The following is a 23529-nucleotide window of genomic DNA, read 5'->3' on the forward strand; positions in this document are numbered from 1 at the left end:
TGGGACATCGCATACATTTATTCAAAGGTAGGCTATTATTAGATCGCAGAAATGCCGCTTGCGAGGAGGAAAATTCGGACCAGCAGCGTATTGGCCGGTGAGTAAGTTTTCTGCATGTTGAACAATGACGGGCGATGAAGTGGATTGATCTGTTTGGGTGGACTGTGAATGAAATTGTTTGTGAGAATTCTAGATCGATTCTTGATACGATAGGTGAGTGCGCTCGAGTACACATCGTTGAAGAATTTTAATTAATATCACTGATTGTTTTATGAATCCTTGAAATAAATGATTTTTTTCTGTCTAGTATTATACATATACTATGTATTGGAATATTGATTCAATTTTTAAATTGGATAGAATTCATCATCTTACAATTTATTTACAATTTATTACAGTTGCTGAAAAAAGATTTTGAAAGATTATGTAAAATGCCTGCGCTGATTACCATAATAAGGAACAGCGCTCTAACCCAAAACATAATGTTCAAGCTGTGGACATTTAGTTATTCGCACTGTCGTGAAAAGTACAACAGCATCTCACCAAGCATGCTTAATAAACATAACACGATTGTACCGAAAATAGATAGTTCCGTATAGTTATTTTTCAGTACAAATGATAATTATTTTAGGGTGGTCCAAGAAATCAAAATGTTCGAATGGATTCCACCTCAATGGAACTCCACAACAAAAAAAAAAACGTAAAATACTCTATAAAATCCCTTATGTATCTTTATTTTCAATGCTGCGAACCACTGGAACAATTCATGGAACCCAAAAGCATTCAATAAATTTGATTGAAGTCTCTTCGAATGTCGTAGTATTGTTTAGGATCAAAATTTGACAAAAAAATGGTATGTTTGTAATATCGAAGCATATGCGGTATTTCAAAAAAATTCGATTCAGGTTGTTCGTAACGAAATTCTGCGGAATTTCGCGCAATTTGAGCATGGCGAAATCTAATTTCTTCATTTCGTTTCGTTTAGGAAAATTACAAAACTTTCGATTGAAAAAACTAGCTTCTAACGAAATTTAACGGAAATCCGCGGAATTTCGAAACAAATTCAAACTAAAACCATACTTTCTTCTTCTTCAATGGCTCTACATTCCAACTGAAAGTTGGCCTGCTTTTCAACTTGGCCTGAATCGAACTCGCCATCTCCGGATTGGCAATCCTACACCTTTGCTCGCAAGGCTACATGAGACGCTTACTACATAACCCCATTCAGAGTCGACAAATACGTATTTAGTTTAGTTTAAAATATCTAACAGAAAACAAAAAGTATCTTTAACTATTCTATCCTATTTTTGTAAATGTAATCAGATATGAATCAGATCAGTATAACTTTGTCAAAGAGGCATGGATTCCAAGGACCCTTGTGAAGTCTTTTTTAACGCCTCTTTCTTATTAAGGACTGATTTCTCATGGGTAAGCACAGCTTAAGAGTTAATTGACTGCAAGCACGTGACAGGCATCGTTATTGGTCATGCATTGGAAACTCCGAAGCAAGTACAATGATAATATTATCAATTCACTACCTGCGTATGCACGGCAGAGTATACCGCTGTATAAAAATTAAAATCTATGCATTTATTTTCTAATTTCGAGTAAGCTCACGCTGATAAGACAATAAGAAGTTGCTTTTGTATAATCACATAATTCTTAAGTGAGATAAGGTTGTCAACGAAATTGAAACAAAAAATCACACAATTTCTATATTTTTATATACTTACTAATATAAAACTGAACTGATTGATCAGATTTGGTATCACACACTAATCAATGCATTCCTTTGAAAGTGGCACAAATGCTGGGGTATTGCCTTATCGCCAATGGTATATAAACGGGTACGCGGCGATTCATCACAAATTGCTTCTTCTGTTATTATAACTCTATTGATTGCAAAACAGTTACTTGACTTTGAAAAGTGGAATCAGAATTCCGTACATAATGCAAATTAATTAAATATTCCGCGGAAAAAAAAATTCGTTTCGTTTCGTAAAATTTCGGATTTAATGGAGCTTGATTTCGTATCGTTTCGAAGTCTCGAAAGTAAATCTATATTTCGTTTCGTTTCGTTTCGAATCAACACAGACATTTTGAATTTCGTTTCGTTTCGTTAGGAAAAAGTGTGTCATCGAATACCCTTAGTAATATCGCCTTTAAATCAATGGGGGTGCATGGTAGCATAGTTAAGAAGTACTAAGCAAAACGCCCAAATTTGATAATTAGAATGAAACTCAAAACATAAGTGGCGCCTGAACTGTGCGTTTATTTCGGCTCCGGCGGTCGTTATGGCCGAAAACAAATTTAGCTGCGACGGACGAGAATCAACGTAAGTACGAATTCTGAAAAAAAAAGTCCAACTTGTTCAGAGAAAGTACACTCAATTGTTTTCCACTCAATTTTCAAAACAAGTCATCTAAATTTCCAATGTAAATTCTTATTACAGTCGCCTATCCACATCTCGATATTGAAGGGACCATGGAGATAGAGAAAAATATCCAATTTTTTAAATATCCAAAGAAATTCGTCTGATTTCCTAAGGCACATTTTTTTTTTTAATTTTCAAATGAGCTTTCTATGGTATTCAAAAGAAATGAAAAAGTGGCCTTGCAGGAGATTTGCTGGTCATAACAAAAAGTTTTGAAAAGCGGGCATCGAGCGGCTACCTTCTACCAAAGCTATGGCACCACCAACCAGCTGGGAACCGGCTTCATTGTGCTGGGCAACATGCGGCAATGCGTGATTTGGTGACAGCCAATTAGTAAGGCCGTTTCTTCAACTAAAGTATCATCAACGTGCACTGCCCACACTAAGGGTGACCCGACGACGAGGAAGAAGCGTTCTATGTAAATCTGGAGCAGACGTAAGATGGATTAAGATGGATGCGGGACGTCGAAATCGTCATCGGCGACATGAACGCTCAGGTAGGCAGGGAGAAAATGTACATTGTACAGACCATTGATCAGACCGGACAGTCTACATACCGTATCGAATGACTACGGCCAATGATGCTTTAATTTAGCAGCCTCCCACGGAATGGTAGTCCAAAGCACTTTCGTCCCCGCAAGAATATCTTCTAGGTTACATGGAGATCACTTAACCAGCAACGGAACATCAAGTCTACCATGTTCTAATCGACGATTAATTCGATAGTGAGTTGAATCCACACACCCACAGTGAGGGACATGTGGTTCACGGGGAGTGCCCCTACTTCAGTAGGGGCATGGCTGAAGTTTTTGCATAGGCTACACATGCTGAAGTGTCTTAGCGTAGCCCAGTCAGTTGTAGGTTATGGTAGTGGAGTGTTAGAATTAGCATCCAAGTAAGTCTCAAAGGGTGTGAGCGCCTGTGTGGATGCGTATATTAAGCACAGCCTATCCTCCAGAAGTCCTTCCTCCACTGGGAATAAGAAGGAATGGTCCTCCGAAAATTTAGGGGGTTTGGTGTCAGGCCCTGCAAGCCAGCCTTGAAAAAACATAAGCAACGAACAATCAACAAGAGAGTACGGACCGGAACCATCGGCGAAGATCACTGCAACGAAAAAGGACTAATGATTGGAAACTCGGTTCGTGGAACTGAAAATCTCTCAACTTCATCGAGAGCACACGCGTACTCGTCGATGTGCTCAAGGACCGTGGATTCGGCATTGTAGCGCTGCAGGAGGTTTGTTGAAATGGATCAATAGTGCGAACGTTTAGAGGTAATCATGCCATCTACCAGAGCTGCGGCAACACACACGAGCTGGGAACAGCTTTCGTAGTGATGGGCGATATGTAAAGGCACGTGATCGGGTGGTGGCTAATCAATGAAAGAATGTGCAGGTTGAGGATCAAAGGCCGGTTCTTCAACTTCAGCATAATCAACGTCCATAGCCCACACTCCGGAAGCACTGATGATGATAAGGACGCATTCTAGGCGCAGCTGGAACGTGAGTACGACAGCTGCCGAAGCCACAACGTCAAAATCATCATAGGAGATTTGAACGCTCAGGTTGGCCAAGAGGAGGAGTTTAGACCGACTATTGGGAAGTTCAGCGCTCACCGGCTGACGAACGAAAACGGCCTACAACTAATTGATTTCGCCGCCATACGGCCATTCGCAGCACCTACTTCCAACACAGTCTTCCGTATCGATACACCTGGAGATCACCACTGCAGACAGATTCACAAATCAACAACGTTCTGATTGATGGACGGCACTTAGATTATCGGACATCGGACGGACATTATCGACGTCAGGACATATCGTGGCGCTAACATCGACTCTGACCACTATCTGGTGATGGTTAAACTGCGCCCAAAACTATCCGTCATCAACAATGTTCGGTACCGACGACCGCCGCGGTACGACCTAGAGCGACTGAAGCAACCTGATGTCGCCACTGCATACGCGCAGCATCTCGATGCAGTGTTGCCGGAAGGTGGTGAGCTCGATGGGGCCCCTCTTGAGGACTGCTGGAATACAGTTAAAGCAGCCATCAACGACGCAGCGGAGAACAACGTCGGGTATGTGGGACAAAGTCGACGGAACGATTGGTTCAACGAAGAGTGCCGACAGATTCTGGAGGAGAAAGACGCGGGCGATCGCGCTGCAACAAGGTACCCGGAAGAACGTCGAACGTTATAGACGGAAGCGGTGACAGTAGACCCGCCTTTTTCAGGAGAAGAAACTCCGCCTTGAAGAAGCGAAGTACGATGAGATGGAACAGCTGTGCCGTTCTCAAGAAACACGCAAGTGCTATCAGAAGCTCAACGCATCCCGCAAAGGCTTCGTGCTGCGAGTCGAAATGTGCCGGAATAAGGATGGGAGCATCTTGACAGACGAACGTGTGGTGATCGAAAGGTGGAAGCAGCACTACGAGGAACATTTGAATGGCGCTGAGAGTACAGGCAGTGAAAGTCAAGACAGCGGAGGAAATGACTACGTCAGTTCAGCGGACGATGGAAGCCAACCAGCCCCCACCTTGAGGGAAGTTAAGGATGCCATACAACAGCTAAAGACCAATAAAGCAGCTGGTAAGGATGGTATCGGAGCTGAGCTCATCAAGATGGGCCCGGAAAAGCTAGAGACTTTCCTGCACAAACTGATAGTCAGAATCTGGAAAACTTAACAGCTACCGGAGGAGTGGAAGGAAGGGGTTATATGCCCCATCTACAAGAATGGTGACAAGCTGGAGTGTGAGAACTTTCGAGAAATCACCATCCTTAATGCCGCCTTCAAAGTGATATCCCAGATCATCTTCCGTTATCTGTCACCATTAGTGAATGAGTTCGTGGGAAGTTATCAAGCCGGCTTCGTTGACTTTACTGTACGGTCAATCCTTCAAAAATGCTGTGAATCCTAGATCTCAATGCACCATCTGTTCGTTGATTTCAAGGCGGCATACGACAGTAAAGACCGCGTAGAGCTATGAAAAAAAATTGACGGGAACAGCTTCCCTGGGAAGCTTACCAGACTGATCAAAGCAACGGTGGATGGTGTGCAGAAGTGTGTGAAGATTTCAGGCGAACACTGCAGTTCGTTCGAATCGCGCCGGGGACTAAGACAAGGTGATGGACTTTCGTGCCTGTTGTTCAAAATTGCGCTAGAAGTTGTCATGCGGAGAGCCGGGTGTAACAGCCGGGGTACAATTTTCAACAGATCCAGTCAATTTATTTGTTTCGCGGATGCCATGGAAATTGTCGGCCGAATATTTGCTAAGGTGGCAGAACTGTACACCCGCCTGAAACGTGAAGCAACAAAAGTTGGACTGGTGGTGAATGCGTCGAAGACAAAGTACATGCTTGTGGGCGGAACCGAGCGCGACAGGGCCCGCCTGGGAAGCAGTGTTACGATAGACGAGGATACCTTCGAGGTGGTCGAGGAATTCGTCTACCTCGGATCCTTGCTAACGGCTGATAACAATGTTAGTCGTGAAATACGAAGGCGCATCATCTGTGGAAGTTGGGCCTACTACGGGCTCCAGAAGAAACTGCGGTCAAAAAAGATTCGCCACCGTACCAAATGTGTCATGTACAAGACGCTAATAAGACCGGTTCTCTTCTACAGACATGAAACATGGACAATAGGGTGGCTCAGAAAACACGTTTTCAACTTTTTTTTGATGGGCCGCTCTCTTGTTCGGTTCTATTTGATGCCCTGATGCTCTGGACAAAATTTTAGCCAAATCGGTTAACGTTTAGGCGTTGCTAAACTCGTTGGAAGTTTATATGGAAAAATGTATGCAGAAACGTTATAAAACAGTGATTTGCAGTTGGACGGCACCATTTACGATCAAAAACCATGAAACTCATTCAGTTCTTATTAGGCAAAGATATTAGGATTTTACTGGAGTGGTGTATGGGTGAATTTATTTCTTTTCAAAGGGAAAAGAAACGAAATGCTAATAGCTTCGCCGGGCAAGCATTAATCTTCTCGCGGTTTTCACATAACAATCTGTATTAAATTATTCAACATCTAACTGAGAATCATTGTGAGTCACGGCTCTCACAGGTCACGCTTTTTTTTTTAAATCGTAGCGATACTCTACCAGGAAACCGTATGATCGTCTGAACGTTTTGAGGAGTTCAGAATACCTTGCGGACCAGATATTATGCGGGCTTGGGGATGTTTGTGATTCCTTAGATTTCAATAAATCCTTCCAGGTTTATACAACACTGCTCACTCAAATTACATTCAAATTAGCTAATAATTTAGGAGGACTTTTAAAAACAATTGATTGGTCTATGTGATCGAATTAACTACTGAAAGTTGTCTTTCTTGAAGTAACATCATCGGAGCGTAGGGCCTTCTAAGATTTTTCTGCCGTTAAACGCATAACTGTCCCATGTACATAGGAAATCCCAGCAAACATAGGACAAATGTGCGTATGACGGCAGTTTTGCGATGCTAGAAAGTATTGAGATACACAATAATTTTCGACGGCATGAACACTCAAGGACTTGCGATTCCACGTTTCGGGAAATATTATTACGATTAATTGAGTATTGGAAAAAAGGTCGGACGTGTTTCAGGTAGGATTTAGAGCATTCGTAAAATCCGAGTTTTTGGTTCTGATTTTAATGTTCGGTGAATAAGTGTGCGGTTGAACGTGTTTTGTATATAACGCGAAACATTTGTAAAATCCAGGTTACTTTGTCCTCCTTTGGACTATATTTTAATATTTTTTCAGCATATACTGTTATTGACAAACGCTCTATATTGTCGAATAGAGCTCCCTATTATTCACCTTACCCACTAACACAAATTTTCCTTCCCGAGACATCTATGAAGGTAGTATGGGTTCCCTACATCTTCACTAGTAGATGTTGAACTAACATTCCTTCCCTTCCTTCTGTGCAGCAAGCCATGACTTTTCGTCTCTTCCAGTCAGACCTCCGCGGCGTGCACACGCATCCACGGAGAGTCGCCGTCATAACTTCGTTCCGGCCATGTAGGGCCTCACATTTTGGCCATCATGGCAGTATATTTTTTGGATCCTGTTGCTGATTTCAAAAGTGAGTTGAATTCAAGTGGTTAAATTGTGACGTGTGATATATTTCAGTTTGCAAAATCACAAGGCGTGTCCGTCGGAAAATGGTTTGTGGTTTGCTAAATCACAAGACGCGTCTCGAAGACCGTCGGAAAATGGTTTGTGGTGGCGCGTCTGAAAGATCGCTGGAAAAATAATTTGTGGTTTGAAGAATATCAAAGCCTCGCCGTGGAAGACCGTAAGAAAATGGTTTGTGGTTTGCAAAATTATAATGCGCGTCTGGAAGATCGGTGGTAATGGTTTCTGGTTTGAAAACTATAAGGCGTGTCTGAAAGGTGACCGAAAATAATGTTTTGTAGTTTGTGAAACTACAAGGTGCGTATGGAAGACTAACGGAAAATGGTTTACGATCTAGAAAATTTCAAAGTCCAGCGAGCATTGATTTTGATTAAAACATATTAAGATTTCATGAAGCCACTTGGCGATGTACATGAGACTACCAGTTGAGCTATGATATAACGAAATCTGAGAGAAATGGAGAAATATTCAATGCTGTACTGTTCGAAGCTGTTCGGAAAGCCAAATATATTATCTAGAAATTTATCTTGGAATGTACTGACTTAGTAGCCATAGCGGGATTACCTGAAGGAGCAGATATCTTGGAAATTGGAAAATAAATATGGTTGCCGGTTTTTACAAGGCTATTCGGAAGTTCGAATTTATTATGCGTAAGAATAGTTTGGAGTTATTGGCTAGCAGTACTACTTGATGCCAAATTGTTAATAGTGTACTGCGAAACTAAAAATTGGACTAAATGTACGGATTTGGATTGGATTTGGAATGGATTGGAATTGGATTTGGATTAGGTTTGAATTGGATTTATATTGGATCGGATTTTGGTTTGGATTTGCATTAGAATTGAATTGGATTTGCATTAGAATTAGATTTGGATTGGATTTTGGTTGGATTTGGATTGGATTTGGGTTGGATTTGGATTGGGTTTGGATTGGATTTGGATTGGATTTGGATTGGATTTGGATTGGATTTGGATTGGATTTGGATTGGATTTGGATTGGATTTGGATTTGGATTGGATTTGGATTGGATTTGGATTGGATTTGGATTGGTTTGGATTGGTTTGGATTGGTTTGGTTGGTTTGGATTGGTTGGATTGGTTTGGATTGGTTTGGATTGGTTTGGATTGGTTTGGATTGGTTTGGTTGGTTTGGATTGGTTTGGATTGGTTTGGTTGGTTTGGATTGGTTTGGATTGGTTTGGATTGGTTTGGATTGGTTTGGATTGGTTTGGATTGGTTTGGATTGGTTTGGATTGGTTTGGTTGGTTTGGATTGGTTTGGATTGGTTTGGATTGGTTTGGTTGGTTTGGATTGGTTTGGATTGGTTTGGATTGGTTTGGATTGGTTTGGATTGGTTTGGATTGGTTTGGATTGGTTTGGATTGGTTTGGTTGGTTTGGATTGGTTTGGTTGGTTTGGATTGGTTTGGATTGGTTTGGATTGGTTTGGATTGGTTTGGATTGGTTTGGATGGGTTTGGATTGGTTTGGATTGGTTTGGATTGGTTTGGTTGGTTTGGATTGGTTTGGATTGGTTTGGTTGGTTTGGATTGGTTTGGATTGGTTTGGATTGGTTTGGTTGGTTTGGATTGGTTTGGTTGGTTTGGATTGGTTTGGATTGGTTTGGTTGGTTTGGATTGGTTTGGTTGGTTTGGATTGGTTTGGATTGGTTTGGATTGGTTTGGATTGGTTTGGATTGGTTGGATTGGTTTGGATTGGATTTGGATTGGTTTGGTTGGTTTGGATTGGTTTGGATTGGTTTGGATTGGTTTGGATTGGTTTGGATTGGTTTGGATTGGTTTGGTTGGTTTGGATTGGTTTGGATTGGTTTGGATTGGTTTGGATTGGATTTGGATTGGTTTGGATTGGTTTGGATTGGTTTGGATTGGTTTGGTTGGTTTGGATTGGTTTGGTTGGTTTGGATTGGTTTGGTTGGTTTGGTTGGTTTGGATTGGATTTGGATTGGATTTGGATTGGATTTGGATTGGATTTGGATTGGATTTGGATTGGATTTGGATTGGATTTGGATTGTATTTGGATTGGATTTGGATTGGATTTGATTTGGATTGGATTTGGATTGGATTTGGATCCCCACACTGGGACAGAGCCGCCTCGCAGCTTAGTGTTCATTATGCACTTCCACAGTTATTAACTGCGAGGTTTCTAAGCCAGGTTACCATTTTTTTGCATTCGTATATCATGAGGCTAGCACGATGATACTTTTATGCCCAGGGAAGTCGAGACAATTTCCAATCCGAAAATTGCCTAGCCCGGCACCGGGAATCGAACCCAGCCACCCTCAGCATGGTCTTGCTTTGTAGCCGCGCGTCTTACCGCACGGCTAAGGAGGGCCCCAGGATTTGGATTTGAATTAGATTTGGATTGAATTTGCGTTGGATTTTATTTGGATTGAATTTGGATTAACATGGATTCTCTCATCATTATTATGTTGTTCTTAAATCTTCTTAATAATGAAGTTCAACACCCCTTAGTTCTGGATTGTATTTGGGTAAGATTTGGAAAGTTTTTTGGAAGAAATTGTCAATGTGTTTAACAAACAAAAGAAGGCTGTTTGCTTCGTAAATTTGTTGTATCCAACGAAAGTATGAATCACGTTTTATCTTTCGCGACTCACGGTTTGGGAACCCACACTCTGAATCATTGTTCTGGTATTAAAACCATGATGTTGAGTAAAGTTTATTTTGGTGTGTTTTTTTCAATTTAGTTAACCGGTTGCTCAATTGCAACCAATGTTCACCTTCGTTCCATTTTAATAACCTAGGAGAAAAACAAGCATTGCATCCTATGCTGGAATATTTTTTTTGCGTTTTTAATGAGAGAAGAAGGGAAATGTGGGGTTCGAGTAAAGTGCCTTCAGCGTGTGTTAAAAGATTCACACATCAGTGTGTCAATCGGCGAGCAGCAAGCCATGACTTTTCGTCTCTTCCAGTCAGACTTCCGCGGCGTGCACACGCATGTACGGAGAGTCGCCGTCATAACTTCGTTCCGGCCATTTAGGGCCACACACTACTGTATAGGAAAAGGTACTAATCCCAAGTACCAATTTGCGACAATATACAGTAGATTGTTCAATTGAGCATTGTATAGCCACTCACGATTTGTACAATCACATATGCTATGCTATGCTTTAATTTTTATTACATATGACCCACCTTCGGATTCGGCTTTAGGTTAATTTCAATATGACTGGTATAGGTGCTATACGCGCGAACTGGGGCTCTTTATACTGATTTTCGAGAGACAAAAAAGGTTTTTTATCTTGCAAACAGTATTACGAAAATGTTCAGCATGGGAGAAACAAGCTTAAAACAGAACATGGACGTGGAAAAATGCAAATAACATTTTAAGTTTTATAACGCTCTTGAAGACCATGATTCACTCTACAAGAGTGTTATAAAACCAGTATAAAATCAAAATGTTTCTAGGGGATGATCTTGTCTTGAAAAAGACCGTAACTTGATCTGCACTTTCATGGCTGGATACTGCTTTCCAGTCTACTGCCAAGATGGTATTATTCAACATTACAAGCTCAGATCGCTTGAAGCTCGAAGCTGTTAACATTGTCCAGATCATCTGTCATAATATTCCGTTTATTCGTGTCTGTTTTAGTCGGAGAGCAAACGGCTTACGGGAGTCAATTTTTAAAAGAGAAAATGGCGGAACAATTTCACTCACGAATTCCATAAAATAGTTCCACCGTTTGAGTTCTGAAGCGTAACCCAGATGGGATCAAGGATTTAGTTAAAATATCTCAGATTCAGAAGAAGCATTACGTGGCAAGTAGCTGTTGCATTCTTCGTCAGAATTTCATGAGAGATTATTATAATTAACCAGTCAACAACAATTATTGATTCGGATAATTAGGATCAGTCATTTCGTGTCAGGAAATTGAGAATGATAGACCTGCAATAAATAGATTATTTTACAACGAACAGTACATGTCCACCTTTCGTTCTGATAGATTGTTAGAGCTATTTGAAGAGTCATTTTCTCGAAAAGCTTGATGACTTTCAATTCATCCGTCGCGAATCTATTCTTAATCGTTTCGACATCCTCATCAGGACCTTCTGGTGATATTCGTGACAAGCAGAGTCAAGACAGAGAGTTCTCATCCACACGTTCTGCGATAGCACAAGATGGCTCTCAGTTCCACAGATCAACTTATTCAGCGGAACTACGTTTAGATCATTATTTCCTTGTGGTCCTTTAGTTGATTTATAACTATTTCTGGGATCCGCTTAATGTTGTTGCGCAGCTCCAATCGAGTTTTGGCAAAATATTGTCTCAAATTTTAGTATTATTTGATTCGATAATGCCATAATACGTAGCTTTGACCGATGCCTTTGATTACTGATTGCTGTCGTCATGATTCCGCTACCGGCATTACACATCTAATAGGGACTACTTATATGGATTGATCTGTTTGGATCTGTCTGCGCTTATTTCAGTACTTCTGTAGCAAAACGGGCCGAACAAAACGCCCTACTTCTCCAAAAAATGGTCTTATACTCAGCAGTTCATATCGAGAACTCCTTCCATTACATGTGCCGCTGGGAATCACCCAGTTTCATACCACCCCAGGATTATGAGGAAGTGACAGGTGTTGTTTTTGGCTTTATTAAATCATGATTTACAATTTATTTCTTTCAAATTTATTGATGACGACTGAAACCGTTGGGAAAAAATGCTCTCTTGTAAACACGGGTACGCGTGTCACAAAGTGGGTGTTCAACATAAACCCAAATTGAGGTCGGGTTTATCAAAATAAGTTAAGCTGGTCACACATTGTTTATCCAAATGACTTGAGGTTTTAAACCATGCTTTGTATTCCATTAAATCATGACATAAACACATTTTCTAAGAAATAAACACATTTTTGAATAAATAAACAAATTCAACGAGTAATTATAAGAGTAAGCTCAATATTATATCTGTTAAGCGCCGCATGTTTGAACACCATGCGTCTCCATCTGGGCACTCTAGTCTCCGCTAAAGAGTTTTCGGTGACCTTCGCCGACTTTTGAAATGAGCACTTTCTTTCACTTTTCCCAAACCTGCTGCAAATTATCTAGTTCTCCGCCACAGTGACACAGATCTACATTAGTAAAAACACTCGTTAAATTTCATTTTGTGGACGGTCTATGGCACACTCTCCTCAGCTTTGATTTATTTTCACTTGAACTGTTTATTGCTCCGGAGATGGCGCATTTCCAGGTAACGTTCGCGAGTGAACATTTAATTTTCCATCTCAAATTTTCATTCCACCTCTGATCGTTTCTTCGCGCACAATCTTTCCGTGCGTGTCCACTCTGCCCACCGGTCAAGTTCCTTCATTTGTCGTAATGAATGGTTATTGCCGTTGGCCGCACATGGTTTGAACCTCTGGGAAAATGTTTTCACAGCTGTTGAACATCTTGTTTATCCACGGCCGTCACTAACTTAACGCACGCTCGTGTGCACAAGCTCTTCCCCGAACCGTACTCATTCATTCACTCACTCGCTCCATCCCTATGAGCTGCTGACCGATGATGGATTTACTGACCATTGGATTCAAACTGGATTATCGTAAATCGGCAGCCAGCTTCCTAGCTCATATGGGCGGTGCTAATTTTATAAATTTGCTTGAAAGTTGAACAATTTCTAATTTGACGATACACTGGAATGTTGCGCAACTGCGGGGAACACTTCTAGTCCTCTGACGTTTTACGGCATTTTCCAATTAAATTGATCCACATCCATAAACACACTCTTGAGGCCCACTTCACCGAACGATCGCATCAGCAATGGAGACGCATGGTGCTTTTGTCATCGCGTGAGAAATCTTTCAATTTTCTTTCCCACGCACTAATCACCAATAAATCCAGAACCGCCTTCAACACCTACCTAGTTTAAACACGAACCCAACGGACGGGAACAAACTATCGATCCTGAAACAGCGAGTTCGCGCGACGAAAGGTCAAAAGTTCAACAGACTCTGACTCGTCTTCTCTGAGCTGGCACAACCTGTACTGCTTTCTGCGTTCGTCACCTGGGTGCGGACGGATCGAGTTTTCTCCCAAACGGTCAACCGAGTGTTTCGATCACTACTGACTGTGGGATTTTGGCAGCAAGACGATTTTATGAATCAAGTGGTTTTCCCTCCGCGATTTTTCCGTCGGTCCGGTACCAATACCAATAGTGCTGCCGGTCATGCGTTTTCCCACATCATTCTAGCGAGCGAGCGAGGTGCGCCTGAGGGATTTGCGCAACGCATTCCTGATCGTGTCGGTGTGTTGGAATGGGTTCATGGGATTCTCTGTTCTAAGCATTGATCTGTATTTGTTACGAACAAGTAGGGTAAATTGATCTCTTGTGGAGAGATAGAGAAGGTTGATGACTGATTACAAAAGCATGCAAAAACAAATAGTTTTGAGCACACCGAGACGAGACAGTCGCAGCTCAATTCATGTTATTGAAATAGAACAGATGGTTCAGAAAATTAGAGAGCAGTATAATTTTTATTGCAATTATTCCAAGTTCATACAAATGTATTCATTCCCTTTGCTTATGCTGAAGTGTACGAGAAAGGCAAACATTTCTCCACCTTGAGAAGAGTCTACTTGAGGAGCATAACGGGCAAGTTGCATTTTAATTTGTTATATAGATGATTGAATATATTCAAGAATATTTATGCATGTCACTTATTGAATGGCAGCTCCCCAAGCTCGTTTAACACTTAAAGTAAATCTCGAAAAAAAAAACATTTTCAAACTACACAAATCTCTCAACGCAAACGACAGTTAACAGCAAGAAATTATTTCATCTTGATTTTCAACGCATTTTAAAGGCGATTATATATTAAATTCCTTGATAAATTTCAAATTCACCACCTGTTTTCTATTCTATTCTTTGTAGACTATTCCCATTTCCAATAGCCCCAATCTGGCGTAATAATTTTCGTACAGTTCTGAAAATTTTGTCGATTGCATTGTTTTATCCATATTCGCGTTATAATTCTCTTAAATCGTGCTGTTCAATAAATGGTGTAATAAGCATATGGATTCCAAATGACCGATTTGTGGCTTTATTGCGGGTGGGTGGCGTTTTAAACAACAACAGCTACAGTTGAGACTACTTATCCAGGGGCTAGTCCTACGGAGGTCATTTAGGCAGTTGTTGCCAAGGCATTCTTCTCTTAAGTCGAGATCGTTAGTTTGTAGTGGCTTGGGGTTCCGCCTTCCTACACACCGGCTGGCTTCAAATATGTTGAAAGTTTTCGTCCATCTTCAGTGCTTGCTACTGTGGGGTTGGAGGGATTGGTCGTGTTGACGTCGAATAATCTGGTTTTATGACGCTTATGAGAGGAGCGTTCGGCCACGTCGTTTAGCTTGCTCTGTATGGTTAAGCGCGGTTGCGTTTGAGAGCAGTATTGTTGACAGGGTCGAGGTCGTTTGGTTGCTCCAAGGTAGTGGCGAACAGTTTTTGAGGTTGAATTCATCAATCATTTCCCCCCGGGTACCCAGATGGGGTCGAACAGGACTCTGCACGTGATTGCTTTGTACTGCACATTGACGAGGCCAACGATTTGTCCGGAGCTCCCTTGCACATAAAGGCCTCCCATAAATTGTTATGTTTCACAGTTAAAAAATCTGAAAATTACACGCCATGAAAATATTTAAACCTGTATTTTTGTATTCAGAAGCCTCTAATTTTACATATAACTTTTTCTTGTACTTACGAAATATTGAATACATGCTCTATAGTAACGAGACTCTGTAATTTAAAAAGTTATGGAAAATGAGTCGAGTCCAATAGCGCCTTTTTGTTAAATCATACTGTAACATTTTCATACTGTGTTCAGACGATCGAAGGCTGTGCCGCACTAATAACACACGAAAGTTCTATCAGAGGTTGAGCCGTTCACGTAAGGGGCACGTGCCACAGCATCCCTAGTAGCACAGTTCTGACTGATTTGGTTGCAGCAACTCCAATGTGACTGGATTTGGTAGTACATAAGTCACAGAAGCTGGACTTTGTCAAGTGTGCTGCTCGGGATGACATGTGTTAGAACAAAAACAAGAACAATCTTACGAACGAGCGTGATCCAAAGATGGCGGCAGCACTACGAATGGCATCTGAAATAGCTATGTGGCAGACAACGATTGCGATGGTGAATCTGGGAACACGCGCGCATGGCATACATTTTCCAGCTACTGTACCCCAGGACATGTAGAATATATTGGCTGGCCGAAACCAACAAGGTCCCTTGGGTTGACTAATTACCAGAAGAACTATTTAAACACGGAGGTAAGGCCTACAAGGTACTCTCCGAAATTGATGCACCAATTGCAAGCAGGGCAGCAGGGACTATGGGACCAAGGGCTTAACGATCCCTCACAGTGGGCCCTGTTAAACCTCTATAAAAAGCTGCATGTATCCGCAAGAAGGCTCCGCCAAAGCGACCGTGGGCCGCTCAAAGCGCACAAGCCCAAGTCCTGGTGGGACGCTAAACAGACTTGACACGACGGCCCTCCGACGAGACAGGAGGTTTGCGCAGGCCCAATATGCCGCCTTTAAAAACAACCATTACGAACGACATAGAAGATTATACGACTCGATACAATCGTCAACGACCTAGGCGACGAATAAAGGATCACAATTGGAAGCTTGGAACATGGAACTGCAAGTCGCTAGGCTTCACAGGTTGCGACAGGATAATCTACGATGAATTACATCCCCGGAACTTCATCGACGTAGCGCTGCAGGAAATCTGCTGGACAGGACAGAAAGTGTGGAAAAGCGGGCATCGAGCGGCTACCTTCTACCAAAGCTTTGGCACTACCAACGAGCTGGGAACCTGCTTCATAGTCCTGGGTAAGATGCGCCAACGCGTGATTGGGTGGCAGCCAATCAACGCAAGGATGTGCAAGCTGAGGATTCTGCAACTATAGCATCATCAACGTGCGCAGCCCACACGAAGGGAGACCAGACGACGAGAAAGAAGCGTTCTATGCACAGCTGGAGCAGACATGCGATGGATGCCCACTGCGGGACGTCAAAATCGTCATCGGCGACATGAACGCTCAGGTAGGAAGGGAGGAAATGTATAGACCGATCATCGGACCGGATAGTCTGCATACCGTATCGATCGACAACGGCCAACGATGTATAAACTTTGCAGCCTCCCGCGGAATGGTAGTTCGAAGCACTTTCTTCCCCCGCAAGAATATCCACAAGGCCACATGGAAATCACCTAATCAAGTAACGGAAAACCAAATCGACTACGTTCTAATCGACGGTAAATTCTTCTCCGACATCACGAACGTCCGCACTTACCGCAGTGCGAATATTGAATCCGACCACTACCTCGTTGCAGTATGTCTGTGCTCAAAATTCTCGTAATGTACAACATGCGTCGGAGTCGTCGGCCGCGGCTAAACATTGGAGAGCTACAAGACGGTAGACTAGCCCATAAAGCGGCGCAGCAGCTGGAAGTGGGACTCCCAACGAAAGAGCAACTAGGTCTCTTGAATATGGCTAGAGAGATATTCGATCCACCATTGGAAGCACCGCAAACACTGCAGCGCCACTGTGCTCCCGGATCAGAGAAACGATTGGTATGACGGCGAATGCGAGTAGTTAGTTGAGGAGAAGAATGCAGCATGGGTGAGATTGCTGCAACACCGCACGAGGGCGAACGAGGCACGATACAAACGGGTGCGAAACAGACAGAACTCAATTTTTTGGAGGAATAATCACCAGCAGGAAGATCGAGACAATGAAGATACGGAGCAATTGTACCGCTCTAATAACGCACGAAAGTTCTATGAGAAGTTAAACCGTTCACGTAAAGGCCACGTGCCACAGCCCGATATGTGTAAGGACATAAACTGGAACCTTCTTACAAACGAGCGTCAGGAGATCCAAAGGTGGCGGCAGCACTACGAAGAGCACCTGAATGGCGATGTGGCAGACAACGGTGGCGGTATGGATGCAACTTCCGGCTCCGAATCTCCAGGAAATCCAGGAGGAGATCGGCCGGCTGAAGAAAATCAAAGCCCCTGCAGTTGACCAACTAGCAGGAAAGAGGTCTGAACACGGTGGTGAGGCACTGGCTAGAACGCTGCACTGGGTAATTACCAAGGTTTGGGAGGATGAGAATCTGCCGTAGGAGTGGATGGAAGGTGTCATGTGTCCCATCTACAAAAAGGGCGATAAGTTGGATTATAGCAATTATAGTAATCACATTGCTGAACGCCGCCTACAAGGTACTCTCCAACATGTTATGCCGTCGACTAGCACCAATTGCAAGGGAGTTCGTGGGGCAGTACCAGGCGGGATGTATGGGTGAACGCTCTACCACAGACCAGGTATTCGCCATTCGCCAAGTAATGCCGCGAATACAACGTGCCCACACATCATCTATTCATCGACTTCAAAGCCGCATATGATACAATCAATCGGGACCAGCTATGGCAACTTATGCACGAACACGGATTTCCGGATAAACTGACACGGTTGATCAAACTGACGATGGATCGGGTGATGTGCGTAGTTCGTGTTTCAGGGGCATTCTCGAGTCCCTTCGAAGCCCGCAGAGGGTTACGGCAAGGTGATGGTCTTTCGTGTATGCTATTCAACATCGCATTGGAAGGGGTAATACGAAGAGCAGGGATTAACACGAGTGGTACAATTTTCAATAAGTCCGTCCAGCTATTTGGCTTCGCCGTCGACATAGATATTATGGCACGTAACTTTGAGAAGATGGAGGAAGCCTACATCAGACTGAAGAGGGAAGCCAAGCGGATCGGAATAGTCATCAACACGTCGAAGACGAAGTACATGATAGGAAGAGGTTCAAGAGAAGACAATGTGAGCCACCCACCGCGAGTTGGCATCGGTAGTGACGAAATCGAGGTGGTAGAAGAATTTGTGTACTTGGGCCCACTGGTGACTGCCGAAAATGATACCAGCAGATAAATTCGGAGACGTATAGTGGCTGGAAATCGTACATACTTTGGACTCCGCAAGACGCTCCGATCGAATAGAGTTCGCCGCCGTACCAAACTGACAATCTACAAAACGCTCATTAGACCGGTAGTCCTCTACGGACACGAGACCTGGACGATGCTCGTGGAGGACCAGCGCGCACTTGGAGTTTTCGAAAGGAAAGTGCTGCGTACCATCTATGGTGGTGTGCAGATGGCGGACGGTACGTGGAAGAGGCGAATGAACCACGAGTTGCATGAGCTGCTGGGAGAACCATCCATCGTTCACACCGCTAAAATCGGATCACTGCGGTGGGCCGGGCACGTAGCCAGAATGTCGGACAGCAACCCTGTGAAAATGGTTCTCGACAACGATCCGACGGGCACAAGAAGGCGAGGTGCGCAGCGGGCAAGGTGGATCGATCAGGTGGAAGATGACTTGCGGACCCTCCGTAGACTGCCTGGTTGGCGACGTGTAGCCTTGAACCGAGCCGAATGCAGGAGACTCTTACGTACCGCACAGGCCACTTCGGCCTTAGTCTGATAATAAATAAATAAATATATGCGTTTGCTGATGGCTGCCGGAAACACTAAAAACACAGACATCCTAAGTAACATTTTAAGTTTTATAACGCTCTTGAAGACCATAATTTACTCTTCAAGAGTGTTATAAAACCAGTATAAAACTAAAATGTTACTAGGGATTTGAAGACGCATCATGGCTAGAAATCGTACGTACTTTGGACTCCTCGAGACCAGAGATCGTCGCCGTAACTGACTATCTACAAAACGCTCATTAGACCGGTATTCCGAGACTTGGGCGATGCTCGTGGAGATCCAACGCGTCGAAAGAAAAGTGTTGCGAACTATCTGTGGCGGGGTGCAGATAAAAGCCGGTACATGAAGGAATCGAATGAACCAAGGCGAAATTCAGACGACAGCGGTGGGCAGCGAACGTAGCCAGAATGTCAGGCAGTAACACGTTGAAAATGATTCTCGACAACGATTCGGCAGACACAAGAAGGTGAGATGGGCAGCGAGCAAGGTATATCGATCAGATTGAAGACGATTTGGGACCCTCCATAGATTGCGTGGTTGGCGACATGCAGCCATGGACCGAGCAAACTGAAGACGACTTTTATGTACTGCAGTGGCCAATTCGACCTAGTCTGAGTAAATAAATAATACGCGAAGGCAATGATTACCTAATAAAGGGACTCTTGGAATTCGAACTCCTGCTCCAGGATGAGGCGGAGCGTGACAATCCTCCTTACATGATATTCCGGGAGGGATCCTGCCTGCTACCGTCGGAGAATCGTTTCTGTCTTTCCCTGTATCAGACATAGGATAACTTTGCACAGAACATGTTGTAATGTGCTGTGGTAAAGTGATTACGTTACACATCGTTTTTATCGCGCTTCTTCGGGACTTGCACTCGCAGAGATGTTGATAGTTGGTCGGACGTCTAAACTTAAAGTAGTTTTTCGAAGTGCTTAAGCCAACGTTTCAGCTGATCAGTTGGATAAGTGAGTGGCTGACACGTTGCGTCATTCACCGGCATTCACGGATTTATCCTTGCGTAATGAGATATCTTGGAGGAGGCTAATATAGCTGATTGTTGTGGGTTTCCCCTTCGTCGGCAGTAGAATATACCCACGCTGCTTGATCCGTCCCGCATTGATAGGATTCAGCGGTGAGAGTGGAGGCTCGGGAGACAAATCAACACAGTCTTTAAGATCCTGCTGCGAAGAGATCGTTGAAGAACTTGAAACTCAGGTAGTGGATGTTCCGGAAGGTGACAGCGCAGAGGATAGCTGATGCAATCTGATGGAAGATGCGTATTGAAGTAAAGGCTGCGATAAAACGGAAAGAACCAGAGCAGTAAAATGACTCCCGTCAATGTTATGTATCTCTGTGAGTCGGGACCAGCGGGCATGAGTTTTGAAGAAAACCATGAAGCTCCAACTGAAATAGATCTAGAGCGCGACGCTGCAATCAACTAGGTAATCGATTGACAAGTCAAAAAAAGAAACAACCCGTCAAATATTTATACAGACAGATGTGCACTAAACTAAGCGGCTAGTTACTGAAAATCGTCATATGTTGGAAATAACAAAACACACGAACAATTTACTTTCGACTTGGTTACTTCAAGTTCAAAATACTACTCGACTGTTTATTTACAAAAATGCTATTTATAAATATTTGCTATTGTTTTACTATTTTTCTCTCGGGTCCAACAATATTGCCTACTCTAATGAAGACTGTTGCACGCTATCTACAATAACTCTCATGCGACATTCTGTTAACTCTGAGAGCATTCGTACTCTCTAATTAAAACAATGTTATGATTATATAACTTATCTTAACCGCCATGCTGAGTGATCTACTGTTTCAAGGCCAGTTGCTATACTTGGCAAAGTTTTGCTTATACTTACAGGGGAACTGTTCCATTATCAATCTCACTGAATATATATTCATCTCATCGTATGACAAAGAAATACAGCACCAATCTTGTCGCTTCTTTTTGCTTACATGCGTGCTCACTGCTGAAAAAATCTCAAAAATAAAAAACAAATCAAATTTCTTCTTTTTGATGGGATGGAAATGGGAGCTATGTGATGAAGTGCCGAACAGTTCCCCTATAACCGTTATAATATTTTCAGAAGTTGAAGGTGGGTGTCATAAAATTGATTTTTTTTGTCCCCAAATGGGTGGTGATAACGTTGCATCGATTTGCATCACCAATTGTATTCGACTAATGCACTACGGAGTATCGCTGACACCTAAATCCTTTACTCGGTAAAACAAGTAAAGGATTTAGGTGTAATGCTAGATGCTTAAATTGCTGTTCGACGAACATCGCTTATCTGTTATCTCTTAAGCCACTCGTCAGTTGGATTTTATCGCCAATTCCAAGAACGTCGTTTGGATATCACAAGCGCTTTACGTACGTGCCTCCTAATGTTTGCGTTGGTGGAGAATTTCTTTGAGTTTGGTAGAACGTCTTGTAGCTATACAATTCAATGCTAATGTAGTAGGTAGTTCTAATTTAATAAACTACTCCCAACCGGCGATTGTTAGATTTTTTAACAATTCTGCATAAGAACCTACACTGTTGGAAAGAATCATGTACATTTACATCAAATATCAGGCACATAATTGGAGCATAAGAAATGATAGAAATATACATTTTATTTTATATAAGGTTTCATTTTGAGTTTTCTTTTTGATACGTGCGTATACCTGTCAATCTGTACTCGGATGAGATTCCTAAAAAAGGGGTGGGGGACGGCATAATCTATGCACCCCTTCCCACTTTTCATAGTAATAAGAATATGCAGGAATAATATAAAAGTTTATCTTAAGAGATTGAATTTGTTGCAGTGATATAGAGCACGTGAGATATTTTAATGAAATGTTATTTTTAGGACCGTAAGCTGCAAATCTTGTTTGATTTCATTCCTTTTAAGATATCATAGGATGTTCCTTTCTGTGATGTTCTATGACTTGGAGTAAGTATTGTTGTTGTAATGGGTCTCGCGTTGATTTGCTGTTGAAATTTGAAATGAACTTAACTTTTCATTCTGCCACGTTGTTGACCTCCACCAAAGCGACCACACGTTTTTTTGGCATCAAGATAATTGTTGTTATCATTCAGAAACTCTCATGATTTCGGAGAATTCCTTTATTTTTTCTGTGACAATTGAAGATAGCGTATTAGCCAAATTGATACTGTCTGCTCTGGTTGGCGTTTTCTCGGCAATTATTGATTTTGATGGCTTGCTCGCCAATCGTTGCGGTTTTTTGAAAAATACTCAGACTTCGTCAGATCCTTCTCACTAAAGCTTACGCCATCGTCAAACAACGCTAGAGCCATATTTCGAGGTGATAGATACCACAGATGTTTTTCAAACGCCTTAGCAGCAGATTAGATTATCAAATTCAATGTCAATACGAGGGGCAGTTATCTGTAGAAAAAAAAAATTACTGCTGTTTAATAATAAACATTTCGAGCCGGATTATTTAGACTAAACCAGTACTGGGTGTAGCATTTAAAAAAAATGCACAGTTTTTCAAAATGTCTTATGAGCTTTTCGTCGAAGAGATATCCAAACTCGTCGTATAAGTTCAGTATTTTCGATACATATATTGCACGTGTCATCCATATTGCTCTGCTGATGCTCTGCTTTCCTTAATTTGATTCCTTTTTGCGTATTGGATCCAAAAAAAGAAAAACAAGCTCCAAAGCCATAAGTTCCACGTAATCTCCTCTTGGTTGATGTTCGTTGAGCTGCTGCAAGCAAAACGCTATGATATTTGTCAACTTGTCCAATAAAGGGACAGTTGTAATGTTACTAGTTTTTAAATTTGCGTCAGAAAGAAGATTTTTGTTGTTCTCTTCTTGGAAATGTTTAATTTGTCCAATTTATTTGACTGAGACTTATCTCCATCCAACTCAAAGCAATGTTTTAGGACAAGTTCAGCCACATGATGTCGGCAAGCGAGCGATAGCATCCAATAAGTCGGGCAATCGAGTAATCACCCTGTCCTATTCAAGATGTGGAACAGATTTTAAGTTACTCATGGGAACATTCCAACTCGATAAGACGAATGATTTCGATGCAATTGCAATGTTTAGTTATGCACCCATAGGTAGCATGGCAATGCTGGCAGAAAAAATGATTTTTCGCATATACTTCGAACAATCAATATTCGAACTGTAATATTTTTTTTGAAGACGTTCTAGAACCGTAACTTCTTCGACAAAGTTTTTCAGCATGGCATAGACAATATTTTAACGTAATAAGTGACATGGATTAACATAAGTGGAAACCTTTCAAAACAAAAATGCAAAAACGTATGTTTCTCCATACTAATTTTCATATAAATTCAAAATGCGATGCGGAAATGGTGACGGAAAAATATTGATTTGAAAATGATCATGATGCCCCACTCTAGCGGCCATCTTTTGTTTCGGTTAATATTATT

At 42.2% G+C, this 23529-nt stretch overlaps 1 protein-coding gene across 1 annotated transcript in view; it reads right to left on the reverse strand.

Annotated features, from left to right (window-relative positions):
- The window catches only part of LOC134210694 (uncharacterized), a 55308-nt gene extending 41628 nt beyond the window's left edge, over window positions 1-13680 (reverse strand). Inside the window, exon 1 of the mRNA XM_062686907.1 lies at window positions 13454-13680. The gene's annotated coding sequence lies outside the window, so the exon portion shown is untranslated. The remainder of the gene's footprint in view (window positions 1-13453) is intronic.
- Window positions 13681-23529: the final 9849 nt, after the last annotated feature.

The sequence above is a fragment of the Armigeres subalbatus genome, chromosome 2 (genome assembly GCF_024139115.2).
Source record: "Armigeres subalbatus isolate Guangzhou_Male chromosome 2, GZ_Asu_2, whole genome shotgun sequence".
NCBI classification, from domain to species: Eukaryota; Metazoa; Arthropoda; class Insecta; order Diptera; family Culicidae; genus Armigeres; species Armigeres subalbatus.